The sequence below is a fragment of the Magallana gigas genome, chromosome 9 (genome assembly GCF_963853765.1).
Source record: "Magallana gigas chromosome 9, xbMagGiga1.1, whole genome shotgun sequence".
NCBI classification, from domain to species: Eukaryota; Metazoa; Mollusca; class Bivalvia; order Ostreida; family Ostreidae; genus Magallana; species Magallana gigas.
In genome coordinates this window covers 32,446,523-32,458,717 of record NC_088861.1, presented here as the reverse complement: position 1 = coordinate 32,458,717, position 12,195 = coordinate 32,446,523, and the positions used below count along the sequence as shown (strand labels likewise).

Sequence of the window (12,195 nt, the reverse complement as noted above, 5' to 3'; positions counted from 1 at the left end):
ACTCTTCAAAAATCAGCCAGTTCTGTACACTGTGTTCAGATAATTAACATTCTTTAAAATCGTAGCTTGTTTGTAGGTTTCTTTGACTTGGATTACATGGATATTCATTATCACTTTCTGAATTACGCATAAAATTTAATAATATTGTAATTTATCTGTCACTTACATACATGCATCTACATATAAGTACGCCAAACATATTATTACATTTATAAAATCCGTTGGTTGTTAACAGGGGAATGTTGCAAATAAATAATTGCAGTTGCCATTCATGCTAATACTCAATCATTTGCTTGCAAATTAAAGGAAGAGGGAAGTTATTTTCCTTCATATCGTTTAAAAACACTAGAATTCTAGAACTGTAGAATTTAAAAGCTCTATCCAAGGTTTTGTTCCGATAAATCAGGATACTATGTTTGTTATGGCGATGTATTACAAAAGAGTGTATTTCTGTGTGTTATCATTGTTCTTGGTTATTTGTTCAGGAATTTGCAACGAAAGCCAAGAGTGTGAAGGGTAAGACTGGTTTTGAGTATTTGTTATAGTTAAAATATAGTGTCCAGGAAACGTGTAATGCTGGTATGAAATTAAATTGCTTGAAAATATTTTATTTTTCAAGAAAGTGCAATTTTTTTCACCATTTAATGAAAATATACAGACAACATGTCAAAATCAGGCTAAATCGGTGAAGGTTTTTTGACGGAGAAAAAAAAATACACATATAAAGTATCCCTTACTACTAATAATATAGGGAATTTGCGTATATTTTCATTCGAATAAGCTTTATGTATTGTAGTATTTATGAATGAAATCGGCATTATTATGTTGCCTCTATACGAACATGTACGTAGTTCAATGTATGCACGTATATGAATATGTTTGCTGATACAATTTTATGCCTTGGTTTTCTATATGCATTCAAGTAGGTAACCTATTAAATTACCATCTTTATTTGTAGTTTATTGGAATGTCTCTCCAAGGTTCTCTGCCCAGTAGCGTACAAACTTGTATTCGAATAAAATACGACATGTTTAAAATTAGAGAAAGCACGCCATAATTGACAATATTTATTGTTGCATAGTTCCACTCTGATAAACGCAAATTTTTACTGTCGGAAGTATATTCTGATGCTTTAACGATTCTTTTTTGAATAGGAACTTTTAATTGAATAATCATTTCTCCGATCATATTGTATTTAACCCCAGGTCATATTCTAAAAAATATGTACAGACCCATTTGTCCCAGGTAGCAATGTTCCACCTCGTGTTCTTTCTTGCAATTTTTTTTGTGTTTAAATAGTGTTTTAAAAACATCATCTGTTCGAGCAATGTCTAGAAAACAAGCCTTTTTTGCTTTATAATGTTTAATATCCATAGAAACTTTGACCAGAGTGAATATATCTCAGAACAGTGTACAGGAGTACCAACGTTATTGCTGACAAATGACATCCACAATTCTAATACCCGAACGATCACGCACGAAACACAAACGATTAAGCGGGATACACGGACGATCACCTGCTAAATTTCCACGTTACACGAACGATAACGATAAAACATCCAAACGGACAATTCTACACAATTCACCACGCAAAATCATAAATAAAGTTTTAAGATTAGAATTCCAAAAAGGGATTGCTTTGATTTGTATTACAACATGCTTTTGTTTTATTAAAAAGCGGCATGTCTAGTACCCATTAACTGTTTTATTTCAACGAGTAAACAATAGGATAGGATCCATACACCGACTAAATTGTTTTGTGTACACAACGAATATTTAGTTCTATCATAATTAAATAATGAGTTAAAGAAAACTAGTAGGCTAATTGTTCTCGAACAATTAGAAGTCTTTCCACCTCATTATTTTTTAATGTTTTGTATCAATATAATCAATCAAACATTTTCTCTTCATTATCTTAAAGAAAAAGTCAAAAACTGAAATATGCAGTTATTTGTTTGTCATTTACCCGTTGCCTTGATGTCATATTAACTGGTAAATATCAAAATTTCAAGATTTGAAGTGGTCTGACGGCGCTAAATTGTTAGGTTCAAAATTTGTAAGTGATTTTAACAAAATTAGGAATCTTCAGGGGCGATAACTGCTAGAAGGGGGCCTAGGGCCCTTTCGGTATGCATAGGATGAAGGAGCTTATAAATGTACTAAATACATTAGTAAAGGTTTTAGGTCTTGATGAGGAAAATATATAACACGCAAACTGTACAATAGGGGCAATAACTCTATAATTGTTTCAAGGAAGGGGCTAAAGAATTATATTTTGAAATGTCTCAAGAAGTCCTACTACATCCATGAAAAACATTTTCTGTTCCACCCTTTACAAATGAGATCTTAAAACTCGTTAATTAATAGATATCCAAATGACCTTGACCTTTGACCTTTATGTCATTTTGTTTGGCCAAGTAGATACTTCTGTCCCAAGTAGTCTGAAGTCTCATTGATAAATAATAAAAAAGTAAGAAGTGATTTTATGGAAATTTCAATACATTCAGGGGCAATAACTACTATAATGGGGCCTCAGATCTTTTCGGTATGATAGAATAAAGAAACCTCTAAGTGTAATATGGACATTGGTAAAACGTTCAAGTCCCTATTTCTTATGGTTGCAGAGGAGTAACAATAACCAACATTTTGTACAATAGGGGCAATAACTTTGTAGATTTTTTAAGGAAAAAGCCAGGGGTCTATATTTTTAAATGTTATATGCTGTCCTACTTTATCCATAAAAATGTTTTGTGTACCTCCTAAAAATATATCAAAAACCCCATTAATTAACAGATGTTCAAATGACCTTGACCTTTGACCTTTATGTCCTTTTGTTCAGCAGAGGTAGACAGTTATATCCCAAGTACTTTTAAGTCTCTATGATACATAATAAAAAAGTTGGAAGTGATTTTCTGAAAATGTCAATACTTTCAGAGGCAATAACTGCTAGAAAGGGGCCTCAGATCCTTTCGGTATAAAAGATTGTAGAATCCTCTAAGTGTAATGAAGACATTAGTAAAAGTTTTAAGTCTCTATTTCTTATGGTTTTAGAGGAGCAGCGATTAAAAGCTTTTCGTACACGAGGGCAATAACTTTGTAAGTTCTGAGAGTTCTTAAGCAAAAGATCATTTGGTACCATAACTTTCAATAACATAAAAAAAAACTCTAGAAAAAAAAGAAGAAAAAAAGAGAATAAAAACATAAAAATACAAACAGTATCTCATCTGAGAGGTGGAAAGACCTATCTATGTTTAAAAGAAACAAGAGATGTTTGTAAAACACTAACGTCCCCCCCCTCCCTTTTGAAAAATGCACGGAGAAAATAAATGGAATTTGCAAATAATTGGATTTTTAGGTCCAAGGGGCATAACTCTGTAAAACATTGCTCGATCGTACCAAAAATTTAACCTGATTTAGATAATATCATGATAAACATGTATATCAAATTTCATGTTAAAATGTTTTAAATTACCCTCTGCGAAGAAAAGAATTTTGACTTTGTAAACACCTCCGATATTCCTATAATATACGGTACATAATTGGTTGACTTCTATTTATTATAAATTTTAAGACACTTTTAAAAATTTTCATTCTAATGAGTGTTCATACAATGTAACAGAGAAGAACGTATATTCATTTGAAAGAAAAATTTAGAAATACATATAACTGTTTAGTTTTGAACTAGGAATGGGTAAGCCTGACCTTCTTCATTAAACAGCTCTACGTATCTTTCTTGCTTAGGCCTATATGATTAAAATTATGTGTCAAGATACGATAGTGCAGCTGTAGCTTAATTATAGAGACTGATAACAAAATCATGCAAAACTAACTCGGCCGATCGAAAGATTAGATGAGATGTTGAAAACCTTACTATTTAACGACGAAATTGAGATTTTTTTTTAAAATAAGCGCTAACATGATACATGAACGTAAATATCAATATGTCAATATTCTTTTATAAAAAGTTTTAAACTCATATTGTTGCGTTATTCTAAAAACTACTCGTCGTTGTTTTAGAATAAATCTTGGCAAATAAAATGAAAATATGGTGCGGGAAATGCATTATTCAGAAATAAACATGTTATAAAAGATACGAAATATTTCACTTGTTAAAAACAATTTTGAATTGAGATATATCGTTTATTCCTATCCCAATACACGCTCCGTGTGTATCCATGGGAGATGGGTGCATTTACGTGTTTGCACAATTCCTCCCAGTACTAGCAAAAAGACACCACAAACGTGTTAATATTTGGTAATATAGTTTAATAATTTCTCTTTATCCAGTGACACACATTACGCAGCACTGTTAAAGGTCATATGAAACGATTTTTAACACTATGATTTTCTTTCATGAATATAAAGCTTGATATAAACAAATGTTAAAATACATGATGTAAGATTTTTTTACCTTTGCATTACTGAGAAATAACCGTGAAAACTGAGCACCGGAAAAAATTCTTGCCCGCTTATCGTTCTTGATTTTGTGGATTTATGACGTCACAAAGACCCACCGATGTAAACAATGCATTTAAACTGGTGTAATTTTACAGTAGTTTATCGATTAAATTTTAGTAATTTTTGCATATATGAACGTGTCTTTCTTTTCAAATGAGATCATTTGATTTCGTAGTAGCCTACAGATGACTTAGTTTTAATTGGTCGTTAATAAATAAATCTAATATCAGCTTCTCACAAAAGTAAAATCGTGATGAAGATCCCGTACTGGAGTGGAAATTTAACGAAAGAAATGTTCCAACATTTACAGCTGATTAACGAATTATCCTTATCCTTTTGAAATAGAAACATCATTTTCTTCTTCGGTACGTATAATGATTGAGCTACATTTAAAGGGAATTAAAGCATTTACATTGATTTGATTTATTTTGTCACATAAAAAAGTATATAAGGCAGGCCAATGAAAATGTTTGAGGCATTGTGTACATAGTTTGTATTTAAGAGCTGCTATAAAATGCCGCAAAATTATTCTTAAATTTTATTTCGAAATAATATAAATTTCTGACTTATTGTATTATACATGTAGCAATATCTTTAGAAAATACTTTGTGTTCACGTGTATTAACGTTTTATTAAATTAGTTCGCGGAAATATGGCATTTAAGGATTTAGAAATGTATCTGTAAAATAAATCGGTTGTTTGATAAAAATAGTTGTGAACGAACGTGAAGATAATCAACAGATTTTATTAAGAACAAGCATCAATAATGATAAAAAAAAACGAAAGAAAACATTGCGGAAGAAAGTGAGATAAAAGGGATCTGTGAGTAAACACCGCACATACACGTTTTAAAATCAAAACACCGCACATTCAAGTACACGTTTCAAAAACAAAACATTTGAAGAAATTTCTCTTAGACTAAAAATAATTAAATGGTAACATATTTGTGAATTTGAAAGTGAAACAAACAATATAATCGTGAAGCGAATGAGGCACAATGGGGCCTTCAAGTTGTTTAGAAAAAAAATCTTAATGAATTGCATGAACGTGCAAATATGAAAAAAAAGATCATACTTATTTTTGAATTTGTCAATTTCATTAAAAAGATCAAATTAAAACATATAAATATGCTTATATTAAAATTATATTATACTTGCATGTGGATCTATGAAGAAAATCATTTATTCTCCGTGCACCCTCGAAACTGAATATCATTATGTACACGCTATTACATGTAAATAAAAACGCACACGATTTTATTTCTTGAGAGAAAAAATACTGACATGGTTGATTATTGTATAATTATACAAGTTTTTATATAAAATAGTATTTTTTTTTAAAAATGCTGCAAATGACATGGATGTTTGTATTCACAACATAGCTTTATAAGGCGATTGGGTCTTACTGACGTCATAAGCAAGGGAGGTAAGCCGCGTAAGTCAATGTTCCTTTTCACGATTAAGTAATTTTGATCGACTGTGGCGCTCACATTTTGCATAAAATATCCAAAAAACAATGTCAGTCTTATCAAATAGGCACTTATGAACTCATTCCCGTATATAACTCAATATGGTCAGAATATCGTTTCATATGACCTTTAACTCAACTAAGGGTATGCCGTTGTAATATTGAAATTTGTTTATTATCTCCATTCGGGAGAATTATGGACACAATTATGTCCCGTGACTATTAGTTTAGGGGACCACACTAAGTATCATTACAAAATACCATGTACTATTATTCTGCCTCAAGAATGCAGATAGCTAACCAATCGTACTTTAGATAACGATTTATTCGTGAACTTGGTAAAAAGCTACAATAAAACAAAACTACTACAAAAAGTACATAATCAAAACATATATGACACAAAATTACACATTTTCACAACTTCCCTACGACAATATTAAGGTTCTGAGCAGATCATGCATTTAGCACATATTATGAAGAAAACTAGCATATATTGAAAGCATACATATATTTGACCTATTTATGACGCTACTGATGGACCGTAGATAAAGGTATGAATATAAATACACAATATAATGAATTATAACTATTAGATGCACGTTAACAAACTAATTTCTGTTATATTACGAGGATAATCTATTGACAGGATATACGTTTATGGTAAATAAATTCGTCATGACTCGATACAGTATGTAGTGACTCGTAAATAAACAACACATCAATATGGCATTATGAATGATTATAAAAACTAGATGTAGGAAGTAAATATTGTAAATACTTACATCGTGGCGAACCAAAGTAGTGCGACATTGCTAACAGCGTCTGACTAGTGTGTTGTAGCGGGAAAAAGTGATGCAAAAATCGTGCACCTCTTAACACAGAAGAGTTCTAATTTTCTAATAACTCGTACATGAACTGATTCGTACAAAAACGATATTTATAAAAGAAGTAACAACACAACTATACTGTTTTGTATTACATTTACATCATGATAAAATAACTTTACATATATATTTTATACAAACAGATGCCTCGTTTTATGAGCGTTTAAATCCGCTGATAATTTCACAGTGCTGCGCAATTAGTGTAGGCAAACTTAAGTTTCATATTGAAAATGACAGGTAGCCAAGATCTGGCGATTTATAGTCTGCTCTATGAGAAAATTCGAGTTAACATGTCGGAATTTTAACCCCAATATTTAAAATCAGCGATTTACATGAAATGAAATTCCTGTTAGTCATGTTGACGATATTCGTCAAAGTCTCTTCTGAATTATGAACATGTTCTTCTCTAAGCAATTCGTTAAATATAGCCCGAAATTCGGCTCAGACGGCTACTTGTTCCGATTTAATTAAAGTGACCAATTCTCCCGCTTGACTCAGTTTTTCACTTTGAACACCCTTTCAACTCCCCATTTCTCAAAAACGTTTTCTTCTTATCTTTACAGGGCTTACATCCAACAATTCAAATTGTTGATTTGAAATGTTTGCTATCACGAACCGGAAGTCGTACATAAAATTTCTTAGTGTTGTAATTTTAACTTGTTTTTAATGTATAACAGCAATTCTTTGAAACAAATAGGATTTGGTCTTTAGACATGCTCATGAAGTGTACGAAGTTTGATAAGCATGCATGCGAGAATTGTCTTTGAATTTCGCTAAAAAGGCTGAAATTGACACACATACATACATGCATACACACATACATGCGCACTTTTGCGATGCTATATCCCCTTCGCAACAAGTTGTGCGAGGGGATAAAAAACCACATAATCACGCAAGAATACGCACAGTAAAAAATGCAAACAAATTGTTCTGATACACGCATGATCCCGCACGCTTCATGTACGATTACCCACGGTACACGAACTATTTAACACGATAAGTTTGTCAAAAACAACGTTGTTACCACTTTTTGTGTATCTAAGTACAGGCCCTCCCAATCAAACATAAATAGTATGATTATTTAATCAAGTAACAAGGACCATGCGACAAAATAGTTTTTACAAGTTTGCATCTGGCGTGCACAGCGCACTCTTGCCAAGCCGTGTAACAACCTTTACAAACACCTTCTTTAATTTATTAAAGAAAACTCTATTATCTTTTGCCTTATAAAAAGCTAAAGATTGTAAGTTTTTAACTGAAGATAAATCCATGTGGCGTTTTGATCGAATAAAATTGTTTTATACAATTCTTGTTTTGAAAACAAACACACACAAAATCAATATGCGTTTAAAGGAATATGTAGGTAGTTGAGGGATAAGATATTTGTTTTTTTTTTCGAGCTTGGACTGTACCATTAGTGACCAAAATGAAAATTAAAAATAAAATATATAGATTACGCATGACATGCTTACAAGATTTGTTTGCTTTTTTATTTTTACAACGCTTTCAACCTCTATAGCTTTAAAGGAGAAAATGGAAGGATTTTATTATTTGAAAGTTCTTATTTCATCGCTTGTTTTAGAAATATTAATCTTCAACTTTTTTATATGTGTGACTATAACAACAGCAATTCTATTTACATAAAAATATTAATATACATGTCCAATATTTTCAACTATACAAAATATCAGCAATATAAGACGTGAGACGGTTCATTGCCTTATTATCCAATCATCTCTTCTCCGCCAATCACTACGCTACCCAAAACTGTTGTCCACTTTGTCCACTAGTCCAATACATGTACTTCACATCCTGTTCCAGGTAATCCTTAAATTCCGGAAACTCTTTCAGTCGTCCACCATAGGCAGTCAATTACTATCAATACCTTTCAGGCCAATACATAGAGCCTCGTCCATTCATTTAATGAAAGTAACCCCGGGAACCTTTAACAGTTATGCTTACATAAGTATGATGTATTAATTACCCTAACCGGTCTCATATAATACATTTAAACTGACTGAATTCCCGACATTTCGAAATACGTTTACACACCGCTTTTAATGTCGGCAAAACGCCAGAGAGCGACCAAATTTTGTAAGCGGCTATGAACAAAAATATGTCTGTCTAGTAGAAAAAAGTTCAACAGTTGCTGCCTTGAATTTTGCAAAAAGCGTTATATATTCAATCTCCGTTTCTCCGTTTCTTCAACGCGCAGCAAAGCAGTTCATGGAAATGCATGCGCATTGTATGTGTCCAAAATGCATGGTCTTGTTTTTAAAACAAGTTATTCATAAAAACACTTAAAAGATAGACAATTCTCTAGAAATTAAAAAAAAAAAAGAGCAAAATGACTCTTTGTGTAACAATTTGGTAAAGTGGAAGCTTTTACTTTGACGCTGTTTGTTTTTTGTTTACTTTTGAAGTTGTGCTATTTATAGCAACATTGGCGAATTGCCTGCCTTCAGCCAGGACTCTGCTTTCAGCAGAGCCCGGCTTAAAACAATGTATTACTAGGATTTGATTTTAATAACATGTAGTAAAACCAATTTTCTTTTTACTTAACTAGAAACTACAAAGGGTGTTGTGTAGGATTTAATTGGAACATCAAGAACGAAAGATGTGAATGTAAGTCATGATTAGAATATAAAATATTAACTAAAGTTCATACACATTTTTGTTTATTATCATGTAATTACAATTTATGCTGAAATACATTTATCATTATGGCACTTTTGAAAAAAAAAAATTCGCAAATGTTAACGAAATCATGTATTTCGATTTCGATTTAGTGTGTATGCCAGGATACAGTGGGCTTAATTGTACAACTAAATGTCCTTATCCTACATATGGAGAAAGATGTCAAGGTTATTGTGACTGTAGCAATACCACGTGTAATGTGTCGACAGGCTGTGGAACCTTCACAACAGGTACACAACTAGGTTAAGGACGCTCATGGATTACCGTATGAAATAAAGCACTAAAACAGACTTAAGTTCAGACAATGTGTACAAACTCATCCAAATATGGCAATGATAAAGTCAATACATCATTATGTTACTATCGATCTTCCTAACATTCTTCACCGGAAAACAGCCCCCGCATCAGCTGTTTATCACGTGATACGCTGAAAAGAGAGCGACTTAATTAATATGGCTTCATTTATCGTAAAATTTCAACGATATACGAATGAAAGATTAAATTGGTGTTTGTGTCACTTTAAAGAAATTTAATTTTTTAATCTAAAAAGTGCTGGGAGCAACTATAGCAGAACCAGCAACATGCTTAATTTTTTCACTGATCGTTCAAGTTTTAGAAATTTTGCGACAACTGAGTCAATTCACGTTTCAAGGAAATGTTTCCTTTCAAGCCACAACTTGCTGCCAGCACTTTTTACAATCACTGGTATTTTAATGAAAATAAAAGGGTTCAACACAATCATTCAAATTGACGGAATATAGTTGAACTTTAGCAATTTTAGACAGGTATACATGATTTTATGCAAATGAGCAGATTTTCAAACGCATTGATACTAAGGAACAAGGGCAGATAATCTTTCGTTGTGATGCTTGGAAAATTTAAATAGTTTATCGTTGATTATTTTCATTCTCTGCATATTTAATTAACTTTTTGAACCTTTCAATTAGAAAACTGCACAGGAATAAAACCCATTCATTTTTTTTTGTTTAGTTTAACCAGAATGGGGTGATGAATTCCTCAATACATCAGAACAGATAACCAGATGCCACATCCAAGGTCTGAGGGGAACAGATTTTCTAAATGTCTTTCCCTTATAATTGCAGATTAATTTAAGTGTCAAGATAACAGGCTTAAGACTCTCTTAAAAAGGAAATAGGACGCCAGATCTACCATTACAGGCACGTACATGTAGCATCGTTAATGAAAGTGGAGGGGGGGGGGGGCAGATTCATAAAACATCTTGACCAAAAAAAATCAATTTCTTTACATACTCTCAAAACAGTTAAACAGTTGGGGGGAACTCCATGATTATTCATTTTTTAATGCGTAAATTTAAGGAAAATATTTACTGCGAGAAAAGGAGGGGGATTAGCCCCCCACCCCATCTCCTTGCCCCTGCCCCCTTATGATACGTGCCTGCTTTAACCCAAACCTAAGGTAGTTAAATATTGTTATGAAGTCAGTGTTTTCCTGCCTCGATCAATATAAAAAATTTTTGCTTATAACAGTATCTCAACCATAAGGTCAGGATAGTTTTTTGTTTTATTATATCAAGATACAAAATAGCTTCGTTTAGAGTTCGTCCGAAACACCGTTTTTATTCTGCGTTTAGACACGCCGGTCACGAGATAATGTAAAACTTTTCCTCATGAAAACTTCCGGTTAAGATAGTTTACATGCTAAAGTCAAGCTACCTGCCAATAAGCTACCTTCCAATAACGAATTTTCATGTATTTTTATCGACTATGAATTAAAGCTTTTCGAACCCGATTGCATTATATAGGAATTTAAAATGGCTCATAGCACCCAAACTAGTAAGTGTGCCATCTAGCCGAGACCAGATCCTCGGGGGTACGGGTTTCCCCTGACGGAATCCGGTCTCAAAAGGGGCCATATTGATACCGATTCCTGGCGCTATGGCGCTGAGTTTACGTTATATCTAGAGCTAAATAAAATTAATTATAATTATATTTTTTCTTAACTAACAAGCTCTGGAAAATAAAGAACAATATTGATTTAAGATCAAGATCACGTTTTCTATGTCCGATGGAATCAAGAGGAAATTTTCCTCTAAATCACAAGCAGAGCATGATTGTTCATTGGACAAAGACATAAGTGCACATGCTCTAGGCGATACTCTAATTCTGGATGGTGTAAGAGGAAATGCAGCGTAGCTGTGGAAATGGTCAACAGTAGCCAAGCATCGAAAAAAGATGTTTGTTGTTATTTTGATTTTTAAATTTAGAGGAAATTGAATGTATTTGAAAATATCCCGATTATAACATACTAGTACTTATTAAGTTGAAGCTTGGAATTTTGATTTGTATTTAACTTGGAATATTGAAACCAACTTTTTATTAAGATCTGTGTTAGTTTTACAGTAAGCACTATTGGGGATTTAAAAAAACACAGTTTTAAATTCTGCAACAACAGAAAGGTTGTTTGAAAATTATTGAGACATCACAAATATTTCCCTTTGTAAGTGATATATTTTAGTGAAAATTGGCTTGAATATTGAAGAAACCTAAACAAAATATAAGCAAAGTAATATTACAAAACAATTAATAATTTTTTAAAGACGGTAACCAAACATGTCGATGTCCGGGTACCCGGCGCTGTCTTAAACATGGAGTTTTAAAAAATTAAACATTTCAAGTTTAATTGTTGTTAGACCTACATAAAAAAATCA

General features: G+C 32.4%; 1 long non-coding RNA gene across 1 annotated transcript; it reads left to right on the top strand.

Moving 5' to 3' along the window:
* The first annotated feature begins 340 nt into the window (after positions 1-340).
* On the top strand, positions 341-11,806 carry LOC136271798 (uncharacterized). The gene is made up of 4 exons (XR_010709794.1): positions 341-516; positions 9,376-9,434; positions 9,599-9,736; positions 10,497-11,806. It is a non-coding gene; the product is annotated as an uncharacterized lncRNA (long non-coding RNA).
* Positions 11,807-12,195: the final 389 nt, after the last annotated feature.